Here is a 27,034-nt window from a genome sequence, read left to right as displayed (position 1 = left end):
TTGCCTTCTAACGCCACATCAAACAAAAAGTGAACAAAATGAAGTTTTCCTTTTAATCTTTGTCAATAGCGAGTAGTTCTCACTAACACCGTAACTAAACACCGCGGACAATGCCCCCCCTCCCCCCCCCCCCCTCATTAGCTAATAGCTGCCATCGACAACGACTGAACATTGCCTTTATTCATTTTGTTTGGTTCATTTTATTCTCTATCTAAGCTGATTTTTACTGAAGTTAGACCAAGAAAAGTCTGCAGCGATTTTGATAGCCCACGCAGTGCAAGCGTTATTTTAAACGTCAAGCTTCTATGAAATTATGTTGTATAAATAACACTTGCACTACGTGGGGTATCTAAATCGCTGCAGTCTTTTCTTGGTCTAACTCTATTAATTTTAATCGCCAAGTTTTAGTGTTTTTTACATACCCCACCCCACCAACTATGCTTCTCAGCTGTTTGGCCTAAAGGTTTCATGACTGGAAGAGAATGCCGTGTGGCATTAAGTCCGCTTTTTGTCACTGTATATTTTTTACTGTGCTATATTAGAATGATATTGGATCAGTTAGATGACATTAAAAGATTTAATTTAAAAAATCTATAAATAAATATATCGAACTAAACGAAGGACTTAATATGTATCTCTAACCGTTTTTGAAATACAGTTTGTTAAACAATAGTACAAAAATCTGTATGTCTCAACCCTAGCGAATAGATCCCATTGAATGACATGACATATGACAATTTAATATGTAAATAACTTCGTAGGGTTGTCACTGATATAAAAATATTACTATTTAATGATTTTGTTTTACTTTTTGATCCAGCTTTACGATTATAATAACTCGATTGTAGATCACTTAGATAACACTATCCTTTCAGCTGTCTCTCTCAAATGTTCCATCCTGTATGAATTAGCCGGAACTGTACAGTCGCACCATTAAAAGTCTGCAGCGGATTTGATAGCCCACGCAGCGTAAGTGCTATTTATACGTCATCATTTCATAGAAGATTGACGTTTAAAATGACACTTTCACTACGTGGGGTATCAAAATCGCTGCAGACTTTTTACGGTCTGACTATAAGATCCTTTTTCTACGACCTTCAGTTCGTCATATTATAACACAAAATACAACAAATAAACAAGGTTAAATGTACAAGGCGGGGTCCCCGGTGGGCGGGTCCCGGCCACGCCCACCGGCGGTCAGGGGCGCAACCCTTCCGTTTAAAATTTAATGCTTTAAGCAAACATTTGTTCTCTCTGCTGTCGGTTATTAATATCCACCCCTGGCTCGGCTGATAAATGCACGCTCCACTGCGGAGCTGTCTTATTGATGACGGTTACATTTATTCAAGATTTGACATTCGGAAAATTGCGAGGCACCTTTGGATGAGACTAGCCCAGGACCGGGATAAGTGGCGTACACGAGAGAGGCCTACGAGTATGCTCAGCAGTCATCAGTCGCCCACTGAAGGCTAGAATGATGATGATTATTCAAGATTTGAACCGTTGCTAACAATTTAAAAAAAATTTTTTTTTAAATTTAAACAAGTAGTTTCGAGTCGTCAGTTATAAAACATCGACTTGAGCTAATACTTACTCAGAAAAATACATATATTTCTGAAATAGAAACCTAGAAAACATATATTTGTTTATTATTAAAAATATAGTTTTTCATCATAAAAAGCGTGACAACCACGCTTTACACATGTATTAAAAATTATTCAATAAACTGACATTAGGAAATGTAGGTACAAGAATTTTAAAATAAATTTTCCACAAAAACTATTTTTGTTCCCATTATTTTTCTACCCGTACCAATATACCTACTTAGGTAACTACTCACTACATCTTTAAAACAAACAGCCGTATTCGAACAATGAGATAGGTCAAATACTAGATATTGAAACGATATGGAGTAGATATGTCGGTGCCAAACAAGTGTCAAAATTGACATTTCTTCAAACAAACACGTCACTGTCGTCAAACGTCTCATTGTTCGAATACGGCTGATAGTCCCCCACCGCGCCGCGTCTGTTTGTATGTATGTATGTTCGCGACAAACTCAAAAACGGACGTATATTCATACGGCTTTCACCTATCAATAGAGCGATTCTTTAGGAAGGTTTAGCTGTATAATTTCTTAAGATTTTTTGTCACCCATGCGAAGCATGGGGCATGTCACTAGTATATACTTACCTACAATTGCTTTTCGCTTCTTTACCCTTACTATTTATTGTGTTACACACTGTATAATGCCAATAGTTAAGTACACTTAAAAAAACAACAGGTTGCACTCCGGGAGTGCCGGCAGAAGTGAAAACTCAATTGTAATAGTTCTTCGATCAGGTCACGTGTCCGTCTTACGAATCTTACAGTCACCTGACCTGTCGCGAGTTTAACATTTTCTCCCCACCACAAAAAGTGCACAGCGCCGCTGAAGAAGTTTTCACTTCAACAACCGATCTCAAGTACAAACACGTTACGGTGTAAAATACCGACTACACTAAAGTCTGAATACAAAGTCGTTACGGTTTCCTAATAAAATTTATGTTAATAAAAATGAGAATGAAGAATGATTCGCCTCGGGCTGTTTCCACTCAATAATCTCCAATCAGCCCCGCGTCACCCGCGCCGGCCGCGCCGCGCCGCGCCGCGTCGAGCGGGCGCGCTTATGTTCATTGTTATAACAATCACGGCTCGATTCGGGAAGTGAATTAGAAATTCACTAGATATGAAATAGTAAAGATATGTGACGTTCCACTGCAAAAGGTACCTTATGGCAGCTGGCGCCGCGATTCGGGAAATGAATTAGAAATGAAATAGTGAAGATATGTGACGTTCCACGGAAAAAGGTACCTTATAGCGGCCGGCGTTTACGTCGCATAGCGCCGCAATAATTTTGGAGCGGCGTTAATAATAGCGTAAGCGCCAACCGCCATAAGGTACCTTTTTTCGTTGGACGTCACATATCTTTAATAATAATATAATATAGTACATATCTTTACTATATAGTATTTAGTTAATCTCTAATACATTTCCCGAATCACGCCGTCAGACGGCATTTTTATGCGACGGGCGAAGACGCGGGGATATCTTTCGGAGGAAAGAGCAATATTTGAATTCCGTATAAAGTACGGGAAGAAGTGGTGATGGCATAGCATACTCGTTTAAGGACGACTCACACTAGACCGGGACGGGGCCGGGACGGAGCTTCTGGCGCTCCGTTTTCTATGGATAGAACCACGTGATCACCGATCAGCCGTCATAGAAAATTACATGTCGGACGCGTCGGCCCGGGCACGGCCCGGTCTAGCGTGAGTCATCCTTAATCATAGGTACGTACATTCACTTGCAGTATCTTACATAACGAAGGCCGCGAAAATATCTGACACGATCTTATTTGTAGAGCCATAAGAGCGTGTCACATATTTTTGCGGCCTTCGAAGAGTAATATTATTGCCGGTGACTGTACCTACTATTTTAGAATACTATTCATAAGTCAAAAAATGTATTATCGGCGCGATTCGGGAAATGAATTAGAGTTTAACTAGCTACGATATAGTTACTAGCTACGATATCTTTACTATTTCATATCTAGTGAATTTCTAATTAATTTTCCGAATCGCGAAGCCAGCCGCCATAAGGTACCTTTTGCCGTGGAACGTCACATATCTTTACTATTTCATATCTAGTGAATCTCTAATTCATTTCCCGAATGGAGCCGAATGTTTATTAGGGCAGAATTTGGGAATTATATACCTAAATGTCATGAATATTTTAAAATAAAATTGACCTATACTTGTACCTACAGTCTCGAAGGCCGCAAAAATACCTATGTGACACGCTCTTATGGCTCTACAAATAAGATCGTGTCAGATACTTTAACTGCCTTCGTTGTGTAATATATTATTGCAGGTGACTGTACAGCACTCAAAGTTTAATGTTGTCAGTTCTTATGCGCTCTATCGGACGACGATTGGTTGATTTATTACTTTAACCATGACCAGGCGTGGCTCACTCCGCGATTTCGTCGCTTTGCTACAGATAGCTAAAAGTACATCCGTTCCACACCAATTTTGGTGGCTAGCCATAAGCCGCGCGTGGCGCTGTCGCCACCTAGCGGCCATATCTGTCCTGATCGTAACAGACGCGGTTTGTTAGAGAGTGAGTCTTACACAACTAGTACTATTATTTATTCTGTGCCATGACTCTACTTGTTCAATCATCTTATTTTATAGGTATTTGTGGGTCTGTTATTATTAGAATCTGCTGCCTGTCACCTCATATTAAACCCGCGGTTCGTGGGACCCCATAATGTGAAGCAAATCGCAAATATACAATTTTCACAATCTTATTATGAGTGCGTGCCGCCCCGCGGCGACACGGTGTATATTTTCCAGTACGCTAACTCTACCAACTCTACTAAGAAGTTCTATCATTTTCATTTCATGGTCAATGATCGTGCTTCAGTATCTGTTACTGGGATATTGGTATGAAACTTCTCTAAATGGGTCAAACAGAAAACTGTGTTATGTCTTTCCTGTAGACATACACAAGAGTTAAGGGCTATCAAGGATAATTTTCTTATCCACGTGAAAATGTCCTCCTTTTAAACTAGTGTGTTCGCGCTTTTATCATAGTTCTCCAAATAAAAGGAGGACCTTTTCACGTGGATAAGGGTTAAATAAGAAAATTACCCTATTTAGCCCTTAACTCTTGTGTATGTCTACAGGAAAGACGTAACACAGTTTTCTGTTTGACCCAAATTCGTGATAAACCTTATAATGTGCGAACTAGAAGTATTTAAAGAACAGAAAAAGCCGTACAGTTGAAGTTAAAGTGACGTCACAATTAAAAACATTGTGACTTCCTCTCCCCCTTGTCACAACATGTCACATTTGACCCCCTCCCTCCCTCTTAAAGGATGACTCATGTTAGATCGGGCCGTGTCCGGGCCGGAGCTTCCAGTGCTTACTTTTTCGTGACATAGAAAACGACGCGTCGGAAGCTCCGGCCCGGACACGGCCCCGTCTAACGTGAGTCATCCTTAATGCGTGACGAAATTAATGAATGACCCCCTAGTGTACGAAATTTCAGTATATCATGTTTCGGCCGAAAAAAAGAAGGTTGTTAAAAGATTTCCGTGCTGTGTTATGTCCGCCCTGTGGTACAGTAGTCGGTACTATCATATTCTGTGCATATGTGCATAGACCTAGTATTACATAGATGAGATATACGCATGCCTGCGTGAGGGACACACGTTTTAACATTCCTGACAACATACCAAAAACAATCTACGTAATTCGGTCGGGTTATTTGTTGCCCACCATAAACCATACTAAATTTCTGGTGGGGAACAAACAAAAAGTGAGACTGTGACAAGGACAAGCAATAATACCGCTTTCTCTGCTACTCCTACTGAAATTTCCATAAGTGCATCTCGTTCGGTCGTTTGGCCCCTCCCCCGTGTCATCTCTATGTTATTGTACCTCTATGATTCTGTGCTTGCGGTAGAGTTTAAGTCAAGGTACTGCGCTGTGTGGTGACTGGTAACAATGATCCCTGATTGAGCCGAGCCGCGACACGCGACGGCGACGCGGTTGACATTTTTAAAACGCCCGATTGTGCTCTTTGTGCACATCCGCGGTTCTTGTTGCCACCGCGCTTAAATAAATAATCTAACTGCGTATTATAGGGTGCTCCACGTACAAAGTGTACAAACACCAACACTCTTAAGACGAAACAGGAGCTGAGTTTTAAATATTTTAGGTAAATATACCCGTCTCGCTAACGGAAGCGGCTCCTAAAACTAGCGCGATAAGGATAAGGCGAGAAATCCTGCGTAAAAATCTCAAAAATCGAGGTTTCGTACTCGACTGTTTCCTCCTCCAAAACTTAACCAATCGTAACCAAATTTGGAAATCTAAATGATTATGAAATTATTTGTGTTGGACCGTTTTGCTTTTTTGGCTACTTGATATCAGATTTGAATACTACGCCTCTCATTGCGGGATAGTCAATGAGGCCATTTTGGCCATTTTTGAAGGGCTCTAGCGCCTTAAAAAACAAAAACATCTAAAAAAGCAAAACGGTCCGACACAGATATTGACAATATTAATCTGTGTTTAAAAAACCATTGCTCTAGCATCAAAACCCACGGAGGAAACAGTCGAGTACGTTTGTATGGAGAAGTGACCACTCCTGTTGGCTCTTAACTGTCAACCTTATGACTTTTGTAATAAGGTTTACAGATGGACAGTTAACAGTGTGGGCGATGATATACCTACTCTATGGAATATATATTTTTCGAATATTAAGTACTCCCATCCTCAAGGCCGGCAACGCATTTACATCCCCTCTGATGTTGCGGGTGTCCAACTGCCCATGGGCGGCGGTAACCGCTTACCATCAGGCAATCCGAATACTATATATAGGTACTCTGTATCTTAGGTATTTAAATAAAAGTAAACCTCACACCTCATGGCTCCTTAAGCCGGTTGAGAGCAAGGCCTGTTCACTTCCTAAGAAAGTTATGTCCCCAAATAATTGCGCATGTGTGCGCCTGAAGCTTCTATGTGTGCGTTGGCCTCCGGGAAAAAGTTGCGAATAATAAAAATAAAAACATTTTTCTACAGCAACTTTGCTCCCAACTCTGGTTTAAATTATCACGAATTTTATACAATATTAATCATAAAACGGGACTTAAAACGCTTAAAACTTAATTACATGCGATTAAGTTTTATAATGAATATTTGCTTCCACTGTCTTTATCAATGTTCATAAAATATATGGAGGGTAGGTACGTCTACCCACCATAATACAAAATATATTTGTCCATGACTCTGTCCAACTGCTGTGGTTAAAGTTCATAACGAAAATGTTATTTATTAAATCTTTAAATAATAGGTACATACAACGTGTACCGCTACGTACCACTTAAGACTGTAAGTCTGTACCTACATGGATTACAGCAATGCACATAGAAAATGTGCTAAATGCGGAGCAACGGCTGTTGAAGCAGCCAGAGTGAAATTTACAACTTTAGTGGGTTCAGAAGGAACCGAGTCATAACGCATCTGGAAAGCGTATTAATTAACCGTGAAGAAATGTATATATGAATACAAGTTGGAAATCTGTGTGTAAAGTGTAATAGTGTAGAGTCTGGCTAGCCAAAAATTGTTGACAGATATTTCGTTGTTGTATCACCAATTGTCTATGATTTAAAAAAAAGCTAAAAGTGAGTTGTCAATTTATGTCATTCATTCAAATTGTTTGCGGTTTATAAGGGGTTTATTGTTAATAATATTAATAATTTCCATACTGAGTGATGTTCGCAAACTATTATTTAAGCTCGTAAATAATTACGACAATGTGCGAAGTCGACGTGTAGCGTTGTATAACGAAAAACTGCAATGTTTACAACTCCTAACCAAATGTAAACAAATTAGGAGGTTGGTGCCCTATAAATATTTTGATACTTTAAGTACTAGTTCTAACATTTGCCTATTACTTTGATTAAGTACGTGAATTTATTAATGCCTGAATCTCATAAATAGGACAAGTGTATAAAAAAACGGATAAACTAAAAGTTCTGAAAAATATCTATAAAATCTAAATATTGGAACGTAAACATATGTGTTTGTTGTTGACTGTACTTTAAATAGTGGTAGAAATTATGTAAGCTGACTTTGAGTGCACGTAAACTTTTATTTAGCTTATTTCCATAGGTACCTTACTTGTGCACAGAATACCAAAAATATTATCTAGTATCAAAACTATAATTCCTACTAAGCAAAGTGTGACCAGCCCAAGATTTTTTGAATTTCCCGCCAATAATTTAGGTAAAATTTCAGTAGCCAGACTCTAGTGTCTATTTTATTATTAAGTTGCCAGTTGCCAGTTTTCAGTGTATATTTTGATATGTAAAACATTTTTTAATAAATAATATATATAATGTTATAAACATAAACATGCCTTTTATTGGAAAGTTTATTGATAAGGTAGATACAAATATTAAAAATGAAAATAAACTAACTTATCTATAAAATAAAACTAAATTAAAACTAAAAACTAATACTAAATAAAATAAGATAAAATTAAAATATATCTAAGTAAGCCTTTTATTTAAATCAATTGATTATACCACAAACAAGGATTTATTTGCATCTTTCATATATTTCGTGGTATGAATATAACAAATATGTTTATCAACAGAATTACTATATATGTACCTACCTATAATACCAATACCCGCCAGGCTAAACCGGTTGTGAACTTTAGTGTTTGGTACACAACGCGGCGCTACTAGCACAAAACAGATAGATACAGAAGTCAATCACATGTATGTACTTTATTTTTCATACCTACGCTCGGCGGTCGCTCTAGGGTTGCGAACTATGGCTTATGCACAAAAAACTATCGTGGTAGTGGCACTCGTATCTATCGTATCGTATCTAGTATCTAGTTGTTTGATTTATTGTTGAGGATGAAACGGGAAGAATGTGAATATCAAATAATAACATTAATAACTCATATAATTATTTTAATTTGAATGTCATTGTTATATTACAAATTTGTCACAGAAAATATCTTGCGATGATTTCGAGATTGGCGAAACGCACGATTATTATATTTTAAAGTGTAATAAATTCGCATTCTCATGTACAATGTAATAAATTCACATTCGGATTCTCTCTGAAACCACTGGTAGCTTAAAAAACGACAATTCACCGTTTAATGTTGAATTTAAACAACCGTCCACTTTATCAGTTATAAAAAGTAATAACTTTTCTTTTTGTTTCTCCATTATTGCACAAAAAAGTTCACAGACGCGTGTCTCAAGCGGATGGCACTCGCGCTCGCAGTGGTCCCAACCGGTCCCAGATATCGTGTCCGTGAGCAGTGTCTATGTGTGCGTTGCTCGAGCGCGCTTTGTATGTAGATTGATTTCTGTACCTATCTGTTTTGTGCTACTAGTATAAACGTGTAAACGTTTGGGGACATTTTTTTGTATGGAGTTATCGTTCTTCTCCTAGTGAGTATTATATTCTTTGGTTGAGGGTAGATGAAAACATTACACGATCAAATAATGTAGGTTAAAGTCGGTCGTTTAGTGACAGATCGAGACGGTTTTGTATTTGGTTGGTTCAATCAAAATCAATAAATGTTATAACTACCCGAAAATGTACAAATTGTTTATTTACTGTTATTTAAATACCTATTAAAGATACAGCGTAGAGAGTCGGACCCAGACAATGACAAAGTGTGGGAATGTCAGCATTAACGTCAAACTTCTATGAAAGTATAATGTTTATAACGACATTTACTCACTTGGTTCTATTAAAATCGGTGCAAAGTTATCTTAGACGGATTCTAACGACTTTTCAATCAAGCTGTGAGCCAGAAACGCCAGAGCGTATAGATATTATTGCTCCTGTACGCGGCGTCGATCGATAGCCGCAATATCCGGTTGTCGCGCGCACAAACTCGATTTTTGTCACTTCCGGTGCCGTGCCGACTCACCTGCCGAGCTACTGATTTTACTATTATTTAATGTTCAAAATTTATGGAATACTTATTGCCTTTTTAGGGTTCCGTACCCAAAGGGTAAAACGGGACCCTATTACTAAGACTTCGCTGTCCGTCCGTCCGTCCGTCCGTTTGTCACCAGGCTGTATCTGACGAACCGTGATAGCTAGACAGTTGAAATTTTCACAGATGATGTATTTCTGTTGCCGCTATAACAACAAATACTAATAATTTTTAAGAAAAAAAAACCGACTTCCATAGGGGCCGGTGAAAGATTATTGTAGATGGTACACTACGTAGAAAAGGAGGTAAAACCACCCACTTTTCTACTAGCATTTCGCTTCTGTAATGCATTTATGCGTTAGAGGGAGCAAGTGATATTGCTATCTTATTCTACCGCATGGCTGCGTCCCTTGGAGTGGCCGGCGTTGGCCCATCCTGTAGAGGAGCCATAAGGGTCGTAGTTCTAGCCTAACCTAACCCACTTCTCAGATAGCAGTTCGGTTCTGTGAGGGTCGCAGTTCAAACCTAACCTAACCCACTTAATGGCGCATTCGGTGTGGTGTACGGGGGTTTAAGCGGGAAGGGCTAGTAAGATTGGCATCATCATATTTTATACCTACATTTTAAGATAGGTAATCATAGTGGTTTATTTAGTTAAGGTATCATAGTGGTTTTCCGGGTTAAGGTCCGGGTCCGAATCCGGGTCCGAATCCGGATCCGAGACCGGGTCCGAGTCCGGATCCGAGACCGGGTCCGTGTCCGGGTCCGAGTCCGGATTCGAGTCCGGGTTCAAATCCGGATCCGACTCTAGGTCCGGGTCCGGGTCCGGGTCCGAACCGGATCCGGGTATGAGCCCGAGTCCGGGTCCCAGTCCAAGTCAAAACCGAAATTCGTAATCACCAAACGTGTACCATGCGTCGTTGAAGAGTTCTGTTCTGGTCATCATCAGCAGTTCCACTTTATCAAATGCGACAGTTTTTAATGTAAATGCTTGTTTTTATGATGAAAATACAAAAAAATCTATACGTATGCCATTAATATTTGAGGAGTTCCCTCGATTCCTTATGGATCCCATCATCAGAACTCGAGCTTGACAAAAATGTGGCTTAAAAACTTAACTTGCTTAACGAACACAACGAAGAGGAAAAATCGCCAAACGTAAACTATGCGTCGTTGAAGAGTTCTGTTCTGATCATCATCAGCAGTTCCACTTCATCAAATGCGACAGTTTTCAATGAAAATGCTTGATTTTCTGATGTAAATACAAAAATCTTTATACGCATGCCTTTAATATTTGAGGAGTTCCCTCGATTCCTTATGGATCCCATCATCAGAACTCGAGCTTGACAAAAATGTGGCTTAAAAACTTAACTTGCTTAACAAACATAACGAAAAGGAAAAATCGCCAACCGTGAACTATGCGTCGTTGAAGAGTTACGTTCTGATCATCATCAGCAGTTCCACTTCATCAAATGTCACTTTTTTGGATGTATATGCTTGATTTGTTGATAAAAACCCAAAAATCACTATATGTATGCCTTTAAGATTTGAGGAGTTCCCTCGATTCCTCATGGATCCCATCATCAGAACTGCGTTTTGATAAAAACGGGACCAATCTGTATGCATATACATTCAATCAAAAAAAGAATTTTCAAAATCGGTCTAGTAATGACGGAGATATGGAGTAACAAACATAAAAAAAAATAAAAAAATAAAAAAAATAAAAAAAAATAAAAAAAACATACAACCGAATTGATAACCTCCTTCTTTGAGATTTGGAAGTCGGTTAAAAACAGAATAAAATAAAGATTTAAATGGGGCTCCCATACAACAAACGTGATTTTTGACCAAAGTTAAGCAACGTCGGGAGTGGTCAGTACTTGGATGGGTGACCGTTTTTTTTTGCTTTTTTTTCGTTTTTTTTTGCATTATTGTATTAATGGCGTCCGTTGACGTGGACGTATTCGGAAGACTGCGGGTCACTTCTGGATGAGATTGGCTCGGGGCCGGGATAAGTGGCGTACTCGAAGGGAGGCCTATGCTCAGCAGTGGGCGATAAAAGACCGATATGATGATGATGAATTATGATGATGAGATGTATTAATTGTATAATAAGTGAGCAAAACAATGAACAGTACGGCTACCATCAGTTTGGCATTGACATAAACGCTATCGTGAACGTAATTTACTTTCTACATACCTATCTCTTATCTCTTTCGCACTAATATGTCAGTATGAGCGAGATGCATAGAAAGTAAATTACGTTCACGATAGCGTACTGATGAATAGTCAATATTAGTCAAAGTGTTTAATTTTGTTTAGAGGAAAGGGGACGGCCGCTTCTCCATACGAACGTGTCCCCATTTTCCTCTTTGAATAATGACAAAATGGGAAATTAAATAAATAAATAAATATTATAGGACATTATTACACAAATTGACTAAGTCCCACAGTAAGCTCAAGAAGGCTTGTGTTATGGGTACTTATATATGTATAATATATACATATTTATAAATACTTATATACATAGAAAACACTCATGACTCGAAAAATAAAATGATGAAATATAGTTACATAATTTGATGTAGGTACATATTCAAATTTTTTTTATTTTATCAATCAATCAATCAAATTGTATTTGCTATAAGAAAAAAGAATAGATATACAGGGCGTCCCACGGCGATGCCACATGGAGGGAAAGTACCTTAAATATCATAGATAGCATATTTTGCTGAAAGAAGACTTCATTTTATTTTTAAAACTTAGTTAAATTGCATTCATACTTTTTTAATTTTTTTTGAAAAAAAATGTATGGAAAAAAATTATCGCGTCATTGGAGGAAAAGTACCTTAATTATTGTAAATGAACATCTTACTGAAAGAAGACATTATTTCGATTTAAAAAAACAAGTTGAATTGCATTTTAAATAATTTCATGGTTAAACCGGGAATCGAACCCGCTACACGAGAAAAAAAAATACCTTGTAGCTTTGTCATACCGATCGAAAGGCTTCAATGTGAGAATTATTTTTTTGGTACAAGGTATTTTTTTTTCTCGTGTAGCGGGTTCGATTCCCGGTTTAACCATGAAATTGTTTAAAATGCAATTCAACTTGTTTTTTTAAATCGAAAAAATGTCTTCTTTCAGTAAGATGTTCATTTACAATAATTAAGGTACTTTTCCTCCAATGACGCGATAATTTTTTTCCATACATTTTTTTTCAAAAAAAATTAAAAAAGTATGAATGCAACTTTACTAAGTTTTAAAAATAAAATGAAGTCTTCTTTCAGCAAAATATGCTATCTATGATATTTAAGGTACTTTCCCTCCATGTGGCATCGCCGTGGGACGCCCTGTATAGTATAGAGGGGTCCTGTCATTGTGAATTTTGTAGTCACAGTAAATTGACTGCCATCTGTCGACACACGACTAAAACTGAAAATGAAAAAGTATAAAATTATAAAAAAATGTAAATATATGGATAAATGATTTTATTATTTTTATATCATTTTGATCCATGTTCATTCCCTCATATCTGTGTGTTAAAATTGTTAAATATGAAACGGTGTCGTCACGCCATCTAGCCGAGGATAGGCTAAAGGTGTGTGCGGCATCTATCCGAGAATGACTTTTTCTTGATTTCCGAGGCACGTTTTTTCCTTAGACTTTATTGATCCGATACATATCGCCGTGTGCCTGCTACACTGCCACATCTCAAAAAACCGTTTTTTCGAGAAATCGCGTCTCAAAGTTTTGAGAGTATAGTTCAGGGTGTTTAATAGGATCTTACTCCTTTAGTTTTAGGTCTATGAATTTAAAATTTAGCTTTTTTTACTCGGAATGATATAACCTTCCTTATGACCACGCCACTTTTTAAAAGAAATGTATATTTTTTAAGACACAAGGCCCGAAAGACAGGTATTTAGAGTTGTGGCCGTATTGCAGAAACGTTTTTTAAAGATTTTGAGATGCGGCCAAATTTAAACACAAAATTATTGGATAAAGGTTACCATGCAAATATAAATAAAAACACCAAAATAGTTAAAATCCCTTTATTTTTACCCGACTACGGCAACGCAAAAGGAGGGTTATGATTTTGACCGGTATGTATGTGGGTATGTATGTATGTATGTATGTTCATTTGTTCCCTCATAACTTCTAAAGTACACATTATAATTTGACAAACGATATTGTCACTCACCCCTCCTACTTACTTACTTAAATACTTACTTACTTGACTATAATATAACCCCCTTTTAGATTTTACCCCTAAAATATGGCCATGTGATCGTCTAGTTAGTAGTTAGGACCCCTCGAAGCGAACCGCTGTAACCTCAAATTCTTTAATGAGTAACAACTAAATTTTGGACTCAAGTTTTATTTATTATTCCCTAGATTTTATTAACAGCTATTTATGATAAATAAATCATTAATTATGAAAGTAAGAAACAATTTAAGGAAAATCGAGTTATAGAAATGGGATAATTCAACAAAATTTATTAGCGTTAATATAAACGAAGTTGTAAGATTACTATAATGTATGTATTTAAGTATTGCAGCATATAAGATGGTATAAATATATAAAAATGTTGTTGGTAAAATCCTGCTACGCCTATTAAGTTCCCGGGATAACATAGAAGTAGCACTCCTGAGATAAGCTCATTTACACCCTAAGATTTCAAGGATAATTACAGTTAACTATCAACTTCTAAACGATGTGTGAATAATTCACACGTGCTACCCCGTATGCCCGATACAGGTCTGGGAACTCCTAGTCCAGTCAACAAGGTTAGTCGGAACACCTACCCTACCATTTTAGCCGGAAGGGCTATGACCAGCACTTCGAAACCTAAACGCACCTAGATGACTATGAAAAGAAGTGCCAAAGTATCCATCGTCATCATGATTACTTATCTTTTTTATATTCAAAAAGCTAGGGATGCTAATCCCTTAATCCCATTCCCCAGAGCTGATAATCTAGACAGAATTCCTAGTTCTCTAGATGTATAAACGAAGCACCGAGTTTATCTACTAATGATTATGTTTAATGAAACTGAAATATCAAGAAGAGCATTATTTCACTCAACTTTCCCAATGAACTACTCTTGTCTTGCCAAAGGGGTCCCTAAAACAGAACTAATCTTCGATCCTTCCATCTCAGACCAGCCTGTACTCCTAAACCCTGCTTGATATTTAAGTATTGATTATGAAATACCATGAAAACCTGATTGAACCACTCAGTACCTCGTCCCTACTCCAGACAACCAGAAATAAAAATAGAAATAAAATATTAAACTTTCCCCGTATAAATTTAAAATTAAGAAGATTTAGACAGCTCAGTTCTTTACCTTTTAAACACACATATTTTAGGATAAAAATACCATAATTTTAAACCTTCTGATAGAAATATATATCAACCATATGTAATTTATGGAGCCTAACTAAAAAGGACGTTAATAGACAACAAAAGTGTGTGATTCTACCCTATTCCTACCCTTTGTCCCTAATCTAGTATAACCAAAGCACAGTTCATTCTTACCATTGACCTGGTACTTTGGATTATACGCAAGTGTAGTCCCTACGAGAAGCTGTAAAGTTCAGCGAGCGATTCTGAGAATTGCAACCTATAGGCTCGTGTAGTGTGTGGCTCCCCCTTCTGCGCTCGCAAGCTAGGATGCAGAAAGTAAGCCGGCCCTATTCCATGTATATAAACGTATCAGTACCCTAGCACACACCCGCACCAATCACAAGGGAAACCCGGCCGCGACAAAGACTAAGTGTAATATCAGTCACGACAGGAGTCTGTCCCCGTAACCAGCACTAGCATGAACCGGAGCACCGAAATATATAAATATATTTAATAGGAGACCTAGTCTCAATTACTGTCGACTTCAGTGGGCAGGATTTACACCCAATGACGCGCACGTGACGTCTCCACATTCGTCTAAACAGCTTGGCCTTGAGACTAGTGAGATAATTCGTCTCTTATGTTGATATAAAAGAGACGCCAAGTCCTCTCAAACTTGGAGCAAAAGACTCCCAACCATCCAATCCTTTGGCACCGTTAGGCGGAGTGAATGATTAGCAGGACACACTGTCTGTCCAAACAATGATCTGGCTTTAAAATCGCAAAAATACCCCATAGAAAACACTAAAATAATTAAATTACTACGACATTAAACTTACTTATCTGAAAGTGAAATTCCCTAAACACTGTCATCCATATTTAACGTTACGAGAAATTCTTCCCGTAAAATCAAACACAAACACAACTCCAAGCACCAGCCATGCAACGACATTGTCCCTGCATAACGTGATGGCACTTAGAACACACAATGTAGGAAACTTCACAATAAACTAAAATCCCAAACATGGCAGTAAAGAAACTCCACAATAGTCTAAACTTAGCATTACGACGATCAAAATCCCCGCAAAACCAAGCACAGACACAAATTCTAAGTTTAAATTTACCAGGATAATTTCAAGTAAAAACAAACAGAAAAAGTTCGCGGAGAAACTTCACCTCCCCGCACTACGTTACACCCGAAAACCAGAGTCACTGCTAGTCCGATGGTCGAAGAATGAATGAATCCCCCTACTCTCCGCACCGGCCTTTTATACCTTTTACTATGGCGACATAATGGCGACTTAGTGGCGACTGAACGGCGACATATTGGCGACAAAACGGCGACATATTGGCGATAAATCGGCGACATAATAGCGACATATTGGCGACTTAATAGCGACATATTGGCGACTTAATAGCGACATATTGGCGACTTAATAGCGACATATTGGCGACTTAATAGCGACATATTGGCGACTTAACAGCGACAAAACGGCGACTTATTGGCGACTTAACAGCGACATATTGGCGACTTAACAGCGACATATTGGCGAAAAAACAGCGACAAACCGGCGACTTATTGGCGACATTACCTAGAGAGACCTAATGGCGACATAACGGCGATACAATAGCGACATTAATCAAAACAAAGACATACTGGCGACATATTAGCGACATAACGGCGACTTATTGGCGACATAATAGCGACATAACGGCGACTTATTGGCGACAAAACGGCGACTTATTGGCGACAAAACAGCGACATAACGGCGACTTATTGGCGACATAACAGCGACATATTGGCGACAAAATAGCGACATATTGGCGACTTATTAGCGACATATTGGCGACTTAACAGCGACATATTGGCGACAAAACAGCGACATTTGGGCGACATAACAGCGACTTATAAAGATAAACATTATTCCAAAAGTACCAGGATACCAGAACTGCAGAAGAGGTCGTTGCCTCGGACAGGTAACAAGGTTTGATCCAAGAAGAAAGGTCTTAAGTTTCAGGTTGTTTTACTAAACCATATGTCCTAAATTTTAAGGTTCACTTTCGCTTACTTCAGATCAAAAAAATCACGTCCCTTTCTCTCTCACAGTTTAGAGGTAGACAGTGTTATTTTCATTGATATTTACGCACACATAGACATTAGCCGTGTATTCCGAGTAGTCCGTTTGAGTAGACTTTAATAAAAAGGGAACGTTCGAATACTCTCCGCGCGCGAATCTTTAAACATTATTTTACTTTGGTATTTTTTCTAGTTTGTTTATTTCTAAGTTAAAATAAGGATTAATTAAAAAAAAAATGCATGTGATAAGTAATAAACCATAGAATTACGTGCATCAAGTTTCAATCGTTAGAATATTAGATGGAACTATGAATGAAATATGCGTCTGAAGAGGACATCAGTACTACAAGGTATTTCTTTTTATTTTCCGTGTTTTGTAATGAAAAATGAGGCTTATACTAGGCAATAGGCATACGGCTAGTCACAGTTCGCCCCCGATTTAAGTGTTTTATGAATTACTACAGTAATTTGTAAAAGACTTCAATCTACTCTAGATTAGTCGGATATATCCCCCCTTTTCTAATCGTGTAGTGTGTGTCTCAATACTAAGTGACCGCTAGTGACTCAGCTCTGAAATTAGCTCATCAGAATGCCGTCAATGAACCATGACAGCTTTTTCCCCAGTCACCTCGCTCCACCAAAGATATTAGGTTGTGAATCTAATAGGTTACGAGTTAACCCGTTCTTGCCAGCTCAACCCGGCCGCCTCGAGTATTACTCCTGTCTCTACCCGAATTGGGCCGTACACTTCCGTAGAAGAGCGTCTGATGAGACGGCAAAAACTTCTCAAGCAAAACGAAGAGACCTTTAATTTTTATAAGTACGAAGCTTTCAAGTTCCATCGCCAAAATTCGAACCAATTTCATTGCCTTATCACCCTCAATCACGTTTTCTTGGCGCGTGTCTCATACTTGAATAAAATATACCGACTTTAAGTTTGTTTGGGTGTTTTTTTTTTTATATATAAACAAACTTAAAATTGACATAAGTAGGTAAGTACCTCAGCATGGTACAGTAAAAATATTTTTATTTGAACCTAAAATTATTTAACCAAGGACAATAATCATATATAATTGTATCTAATTAACCTCTTGAAAAGAGCCTCGTCCTTTTAGACGCTCCCGGCCCTCAGAATATGTCGAGTGTCAGATATATCTCATCCAATATGAGTGTGTGGATTTCGTATGGGTCTTATTACCTTGTGTAGTATTAGCCATAAAAACCTACCCTTGTGAATGGGTCGAAATTTTAGCCTACCGATAAGGTTTTTGCTGGCTAATTGAGTATCCCCGTCCCTCCCCAGTTTGTTCCCCTGCAAATACCGACAAATCTAGTTTGATTACCCTCCAGCTTTTGTCTATCTGTATCAATCCAATCTTTCCAATAAAGGTACATACATCCACTAGGCATTCGTCATCTCATATCATACGTCCCTTTCATTAATCACCACAAACTCATAACTATAAACACTCAATGCACACACGTTTTCATTCCTCCTCTATTACACTTTCACACTGATTTCTACAGACAGCCAACGCCCCGATTAGTAATCAAAATGAGAAAAAAAAATTATATTTATGGTAACATGATCATTTGAAAAAAAAACTTACTCATTCTGTCATAGCCCCATACTAGCCCAACATTTCTAGATGATTTTAAAATCCCTCAATTTTGAAATTAATATTTTACGTTAATTTTTTTTTACTAGTTCAAAGGATTTTGACTAAATATTAAAATCAATTATCACACACATAAAGAAAAATCTACACCTTTGTTGTTAGATTTAATGATGACACACCGCAATTAATTCACCTACCTTTCGCTCATTAATGCGTTCGACGCGCAACATCGACAATCTACTATGTAAAACCAACGCGAAAGTACACAGACAAAGAAGAGACGAACTCGAAACGCGTTTAACCAATTCGCTGTCAAACACTGGCAGTCCACGCGGCTGCTTGTAATGTAGAATTATCGCTTTATCAGAAGCCCATAACCGTACATTATATGGCAGTTAACTCTGATCTCACTACCCCATCACCAGACAAATCTATGTATATATATATATATAAAACTGACCTAAAGCTGTAATACGACTCATATATTTAAAATCATAAATATTAACTCAACTTATACGTTGTCTCTATATAAAGCTCATTGGCTAGCCAAAATAATGCAAACATGCTCACAAATAAATAAACAAAAGAAAAACTATATGACATTTATAATGTTTTGAAAATATTTTAACACGCCTATTTACACCATAAAGCACACACCATTGGACTTAACGTACCTATATTAAAAAATCCCGAATCATAACACGATTAGACATGGTATTCAAATCACTATTGTGAGACCTACTGACTCGTTTATGCATTGTTAGTGCTTAGAAATGGAGGTCTAGGCACTCTGAGACATGTCGCGCGAGTGATTAAAAAAACGTAAGTAACATCTAGGCATTTTAAAACCTAAGTACCTAGGTGTTCCTAATACAAATACAAATGCATTATAAGGGTTAGGTAGGTAATAATTCCACCTTAGATACAAAGAGTAAGTAGGTAAATATTTATCTAAACATTGCACAACAATTTATTCGTGTAAGTAATAAAAAATTAGTCTACTGAATCATAAGTTTATTCATAACTCCAATTTATTTTATAACGCTACTCGTAGGTACATAACCTAAATAAATTTTATTTATACATAGTTTTTAAGAATTTTGTAAGAAAAACAGATCATAGGACTACAAAAAGTAAATTAAATGAAGTTCTACAAGAATCCTAAATATATGATAAAGTTTAAAAAAAAATGTCTAATAAATTAAAATCAATTAAAAAAAAACTAAAATAAAAAACAAAACTTATTTGTACACCAGGATTCGAACCCAGTCCTTGTCCATGTCTTCTTCATACATTAGTCCACCTTGAGATCTACTAGACCACGGCTGAGTTACAAGCTACGACAAATTTAACAATGGCTTTCATAGCAAAGTGTTTTATTGTATTGTTTTATTTTTCAAGTGTTTTACGCACAAAATGACCAACAAAAAGAATTTTATTTATCACATAAAAACCATAACATATAAAGAGAATACCTATGTATGTACCTATGAACAAATTATCATGGAATTTATTGAAAACGTGTTACTAACCGAATTCCGTCTAGAAAAATCAAGAAAGCATGTGATTATAGTCATATTGAAACGCTTGAAAAATCTGAACGTCAATTTAGTCTTTTTATATAATGTAAACAAGCTATAATGCATTTTATTTACTATTAAATCCTAAAAATTGTTCTAGGCTTGTAAATATTTGTACTTACGTGTTTATTTGTTAAATGGATATTTCTTGCAAATGAACACTATTTCCACCACTTTATCAATCACTATTACACCTCACTGATGTACACAATAACTGTTTTCATATAAGTTTAACTACATTTTCTTTTCCCTAATCGAAAACCACATGATTTTCGTGCTTTGTTTAACCTCTAGCGGCCCATCATATAAGAAAAATTGCCAGGCAAATTTGAATTAATTGTATTAGAAAATAGAGTCGATTTTGCTTTGATTTAAAATCAAACAAAACAAAACAAAATCAACTTTGTTCCGTTTAATAAGGATTCAAATTTCATTGGAGGTAATTTGTACTAGTATTAGGACATTGAACCCCAAGAGGTTAAAGATTACACCCATACACCTCACGTTCCTTGTGATTGCAAAATGAGGATAATTGACACTTGTGCACCCCTCAAAGATCCTTTTATTCCTTTTGCCTCTGTCCTTGACCCGTACAATCACCTGTCCACCTTGACTTCTATCATACTTGCGAAAAGAGGTTCCTTTGGGTGTGTTATTTATCTTCCATTGTAGTTATAACGTTGAGTGTCACAATCGTCTAAATTACACCTTGTACTTTCCTTGTCCGCCTACAACTCGAACCTTCATTGAAGCAATAGCATTTCTTTATTAGGCTTACTGTCGCGTAGGTAAACCATGACTGTGGCATTGATTTTAGCACGCAGTGTGATGGACTTTAGTCTGGTATATAACGTATTTTCTTCCTGTGTTTTTGAACGACTCCTGGTTGCCAGGTCCAACAGTTGTATGAACGCCTTCACCAGCTGTAGCAAGTCATCGTTGTCATATTCAGCAATCGCCACAAATTAGGATGTAGTCGTCGTAGTTGTTTGGCAACTTTTTGTTCGCGAAGAATTACAAAATTCACTAAATCTCGTCACAAGCGCACATAAATAATCACCAATTGGACTCATTTTTACTTACTTCGAACCAAACAATACTACATTTTCTCACAAAATAATAACTTATTCGTAAAACCGCTCTTTGTTTATTTTGCGCGTTCATCGCCCGACTGAATTGTCAAAATTTGACGTAAACATGAAAGCTATAGATAGACGGATTTTGAGACTGTTAACGACATCTATATTTCATGATAAAAACATATCGGAAAGAATTAAAACTGAAATTTGCTTATAGACAGAAATAATGTTTAGAATTGATTTTATTTAAATAATCCCAAATTGGTCATAATTATTTTATTTCTTCGTCTAAGGATGAATCCGTATCAATCTGTTTTTATAAAGAAATAATTAGCAATCTATCTATTAATTATCGTCAATACTAAATAAGTTCGATCGTGTGAACAAGTTTTTACGCATAGTCAAATCTAATAACTAATTTACAATCGCGAACAACTGGCGAGTGAGCCATGAACCGATACACGACACGAGAGTGTAAACGGGTGCGCGTGCGCCCGTGCAATGCGACAAAATCAAATACCACGTTCTATCCTCCTGGCAACATACCAAGCACAAACTTCACAATTTGGTCGGGTTCTAAGTACGACTTAGTAAAGAAATATTCCGATAGATGGCGTAAATAACTGGATTTGGAAAACTATTCTAGATTATATTATAAACGTTCGACCGGTTAGTGAAATAAGAGTGAAACGAAATTTTATCTTTGGTAAATTTTATCTACTGTCATTTCTCAACTCAAGATCCGCCATTTTTTATTTTTTTTCTTCGAAACGTAATTAATTTATTCTTAAGCCTAAGCAAACTAATCGTGAAGTTAATAATTAAAATTACCTCAGTTATCGACGATATTCTGACCAGATACCTAAACATCTGACAATCGCTCAAAAATGCTCAAAACAAAATTGAAACGCCATCTTAAAAAGAAGCCATAGCCTTTGTTTTGATGATTTCCTACGATAAAATACCACGGCGCTGGTTTTAACTGATCTAACGAGTAAAGAATGCCTCCAAGAATGCACTTATGATTTCCAAAATATAACCCCTTGAAGAATTACTACAAAATGAACGGAGTGAAAATTCTCTTTCGTCGCCGCATATCATGACCTTCTCTCAGCTTGCGTCGTTTATTTTACTATGAACCTAGTGCCCATAACTATGACCTAGTGTTTGAACTATCTAGTACAAAGGATGTGTAATGAATCTAGCTGTCGATACTGCGAATGAAATGGGCCCAAATGTGGAACTATTCAGGCAAGGTAAGATTTTATTCCTTTACCTTCATTAACAAATTATTGCTATTTAAAAACTGTTTCACTTATTACAATATCGACCAGCGAAAAGTAATTGATCACAAATTGACCTATCTATCAATAAATCTGCTTTCTATTTGGTCTTATCGAATACAGACAAACATTAAGGCTTCCCTAATTTTATTTCATTATGCTTATAATGTTTGTACCTAATGTACTGAGTTGCCTTATTTTTATTCTTTGTTCAGCAACATAACCACATTTCTTTTTGAAAACTGAAAGCAATGAAAGTAAAAATCTGTAGTAAAAATGACAAGTCGATTTTTTTTTATACTATCTGTCTAATGTAATATCAGTTCTTCTCTACATGCTTCCTATTGCAATAAGATTTACAAACTATATTTGGTTTTTCAGCAACCTGACTACTCTATTAGAATGAACCCCGGTATGTGTAATCGTTACTGAAGAAAAATAAATTGAAATTACACTATGAGGACTCCCTTGCTATTTTTGGTGATTACAAACAACTGTGAAGCGTAAGTATGACCTTTCTGTTACTAGACATCTACTCTCCGGTTTGACCTTACTGCTTTTATAGTTGAAAAATGTTGTCGCTTTAAAAAGTTGACCACGCTCAATTTTCTTTTTATTAAATACTAGTTTCTTAAATTTGGAAATGTAATAGATTATGAAAAATCCTAATTATATGATAATGTCAGCTAAAAATAAACAGAATTTCTTGCGTGGTAATGAAAATTTGTTAGTAATATGTATTTTCTTACAAAAGGATCCCGCAGTTTTTCGGTAAATACATTATGTGAACCCAATCCTAGACCAGTCATAAACATTCCTCTTTTTGCAATAAATCTTACAATATATGTTGTTATTTTTCAGCAACTGAAAACAATTTTGATGGCTTGCCCGATACCTAGTCGTCAGTGAGCGGAGCAAATTCCATGCCCTCATGGGTTCTTCCGAGTCTTTCTACAGTCCCCTAGTAAGTATAACATCCATGCTACTAGAAAGCTACTGTAACATATACATATGTACCTAGGAAAACAAACTTAGAAAATTTTTCATCACTCAAAAATAATAAAATTGATTTTATTTTTATATTGACTGTGAAGACCCTACCTGTGGTAAATAAAAAACATTTTTAGTCACACATATAAATAGGTTTTCTTAAATATACCCTACATTAGCTAACTTTTATACTTTATCAATTTCAGTGATCCTGGAGATCCGGCTTCGCTCCGCAGTAACAATATGCCTGCCTACAATGTACATCTACAGACAGTCTCCAATTATGACAGGTATTATACAGTGAAACCTGGATAAGTGAAACTTCAAGGGACGAGGAGATTTGTCTCACTTAAAGAGGTTTTCCACTTACCCAGGCTCTCAGTTAGCCAGGTACAAATAAATTTCTGTCTCATTTACAGAGGGTCCCATTAATAGAGGTGAGAATACAGGATATATCTCAGTTATAGAGGTGGTCAATAAGGTATTTTGTAATTATCTTTAAATGTTTAGGTAAAATAATCATTGTCCCTAAATATTTTTAAGTCTGTTTAAATGTTTCTCATTGCGTCTTAGGAATTTATGAAATGAAAATTTGTTTATTCTTGTGACTTATCAAGATTTCAGCTTTCGTTTTGATATTTTTAACTACATAATGGAACTAAATGAAGCTTGAAGTCGTTTAGACACAATTAAGCAAATGCGGAATTTGTGGATAGACTAAGAGTTAGTAAGCATACGGAAATAGATCAATAATGTCCTAGTTAGAGAGGTCATAGATTGACGTTATCTCAGATACAGAGGTAATTCGTATAAAATTCTAAAAAAACAATTAGGAAAATGTAATCTTATAAATATAGTCTCAGTAAAAGAGGTAAAATACACTCTGTGTCTCAATTATAGAGGTAAATGTGACTTTAAAACCACAACAACTAATCCCAGTTATAGAGGTTCGTTTTATCTCACTAACAGAGGTAATTCAGTGCTAAAGTGTCGGGACCGCGCCATGAGTCCCAGCTACAGAGGTTTCTCGCTTATCCAGGTCCCACTTAACCAGGTTTCACTGTATTTCATAAAAAAATATGAAACTTATTATTAGCTTAAGAAACTCTTGACTTATGTCTGACTCTAATATTTCAAAAGAATGAACGAAGAAGTTTCCGATGAATGAACGGAGATATGAAAAATGTCATTAGCCTTACATATTCTATTCTAATTTTGTTAACTATGTAACTTAATCTAGCTTATTTGTGACTTAACTTTATGGAAATATGCCCTGTAAGGCAAAGATTCTCAAACTTTTTATTTATTTATTTTTTTATTTTGAAGGGTTTAAGTACTGTCTAATCTACTTTTGTGAAACCTAATATTTCCCATGAGTGTGTTTATTAATAAAATAATGACGCGCCCCCACGAATGAATGACTGTTGACATTTTTACCAATAAAACTGACTAAAATGAAGAAAGTCACGAGCCACTCATTCTACTCTTTTTCTATTTTTTTTCTAATACTTGTCTATTTTATTTCCAGGCTACCACGAACCTCTGACTACTGATACTGAAAGACACCTGTTCGATGGCCGTATCTCAAGAATTTTGCTGCTAAGGTCGCTCTAATCTTCAATGAATACAAGAATGAAAATAGCAATCGTGTTGCAGAGCTTAGATACTAGCGTGCTAGCTTAACCAACTATGTATATACTATTACTTAATAGCAATCAGAATACTATTGAAAAGTACCGTCGGCAGAACCGTACTGTGATTCTAAGTCAACAGGCTACCTTCATACTACAAAATGTATATATATGCACAATGTTCACCCGGCTAATTGGCGCGTTGCATTTCTGAATTGATTTTCATGAAATTATTTGAGCGATTTTGATAATGATAATGTGGCTCACAAGGCAGCTCACAGGAGCCCTTGTGGATAATGGTAATAACTATAACAGTAACCTATACATAACTCAGCGCTGTTTTCGATAAATGTTGCGACTCTTAGGGTTCCATACTGTAAAGTATGTAGATAAATGCTCATACATATGTGTATGTTCTACTTATGCTCTAATAATGATTGTATGATATACTATTTCTGTTTCTTGAAATTAAATATCCTAACATGAGTAGTAAATATCATGCTTTATAGTTAAGGTTTTGAGGTGTAAAATAGATAGCCTTGGCCTCTTAGAAAAGTTTCTTAAACTTTCTGCACCTGACGCGTACTGTAGTAGACGGAGGCGCCCGCCCATATTGGCCGTAATGCACTCGCGCACTCGTCTGCGCGTACACTCCCCCGTACTGCGCGCAACTGCGCTCGCCAACTCCTTACTCGCGGCACTGCCTGAGAGTGATTTGTTTGCGACTGGGACAGGGAGGCTGATATCTGAATGGAAGGGAGTGCTTGAAAGGATGCAAGACAGATATTCGTAGATGTAAGTTAGTTTCAAATTAGAAAATAAGTAGTTTTAAGTTATGAATCTATGTAACGCTTTGGCGCAAGCTGTAATGTTATATATAACTTGATTCAATAAATAAATAAATAAAAATTTGTTAGGTACCATTGTTCATACATACCTAAATGCTTGTTTTTCCTATCATATGGTAAGCAAAGTAAGGTGTTCACATACATGAAATCAAACTAAGCTCATTCCTAGTATGTATGGTTGTCATTGAGACCCATATTTCTGTAATATCTGTTTTTTACTCTTACTCTATGATTGGCATGCCTATGCAGGACCGTACATACGATACAATCTGTAACCTAACTAGCTTATTCTAGTGATAGTTCATCAGTAAACAAAACATGTGACAAAGATGGAACTCCGGTGTTGTCACATATAAGTACCTAGCTATTTATTTTTTATGATATAGAAGGCAAATAACAACCAAATTACCCGGTGGTGAATGATTACCGTTTCCTCGCAAACCTAGAGAGATTGCAAGTGCGTTGTAGGCATTTAAGATAGGAGAATAAGAAAGTTGCGACATTCGCCCCCAATGGCTTAATATCCCTGCGCGTAAATGAACAATTACACGCCCCCATAGTTTTACAACTAAAGTACATCCTAGTAATACGCCTCCTGTTCTGAAATACTTCAAGAAAGCCTACGTGAAATGAACAGTTTCACGCCCCCATGATTTTTCAACTAAGGTATATCTTCTTACACAACAGACATCTTATCTGACCACATCCTAGGCTAACTTAGGTATTCTAATCTTATCTCTAAACTGTGGCAACAGCCTCCTATCCCAATCTAAAGTAGACCTGCCTACTAATGCTGCCTGCCAAAGGCGCGCCTACCACGAATGTGTTTCCAAGTCATGGACATTATTTGTTAATCTAAGTATGTATTTATGCATACAAGTATGTACTGTGCCACCTAGTACCAGCAGTACAAACTTTTACCTAGCCCGAGGCCAATTTGATATGTGAATGATTGTCCCTAGAATATTTATTTATTTATTTCATAGTTATTAGTGGTACCTGCGATGAAACTAATTGAATCTATGGCGCGAAAAGTAAACCTGATTGTTTTC

At 36.8% G+C, this 27,034-nt stretch overlaps 1 long non-coding RNA gene across 1 annotated transcript; it reads left to right on the top strand.

Moving 5' to 3' along the window:
- Positions 1 to 22,106: 22,106 nt before the first annotated feature.
- On the top strand, positions 22,107 to 23,488 carry LOC134677699 (uncharacterized). Its single transcript, XR_010100077.1, has 3 exons — positions 22,107 to 22,486; positions 22,895 to 23,016; positions 23,375 to 23,488. It is a non-coding gene; the product is annotated as an uncharacterized LOC134677699 (long non-coding RNA).
- The last annotated feature ends 3,546 nt before the right edge of the window (positions 23,489 to 27,034 follow it).

Source organism: Cydia fagiglandana, chromosome 26 (assembly GCF_963556715.1).
Source record: "Cydia fagiglandana chromosome 26, ilCydFagi1.1, whole genome shotgun sequence".
NCBI classification, from domain to species: domain Eukaryota; kingdom Metazoa; phylum Arthropoda; class Insecta; order Lepidoptera; family Tortricidae; genus Cydia; species Cydia fagiglandana.
This window is presented reverse-complemented; position numbering and strand designations above follow the sequence as displayed.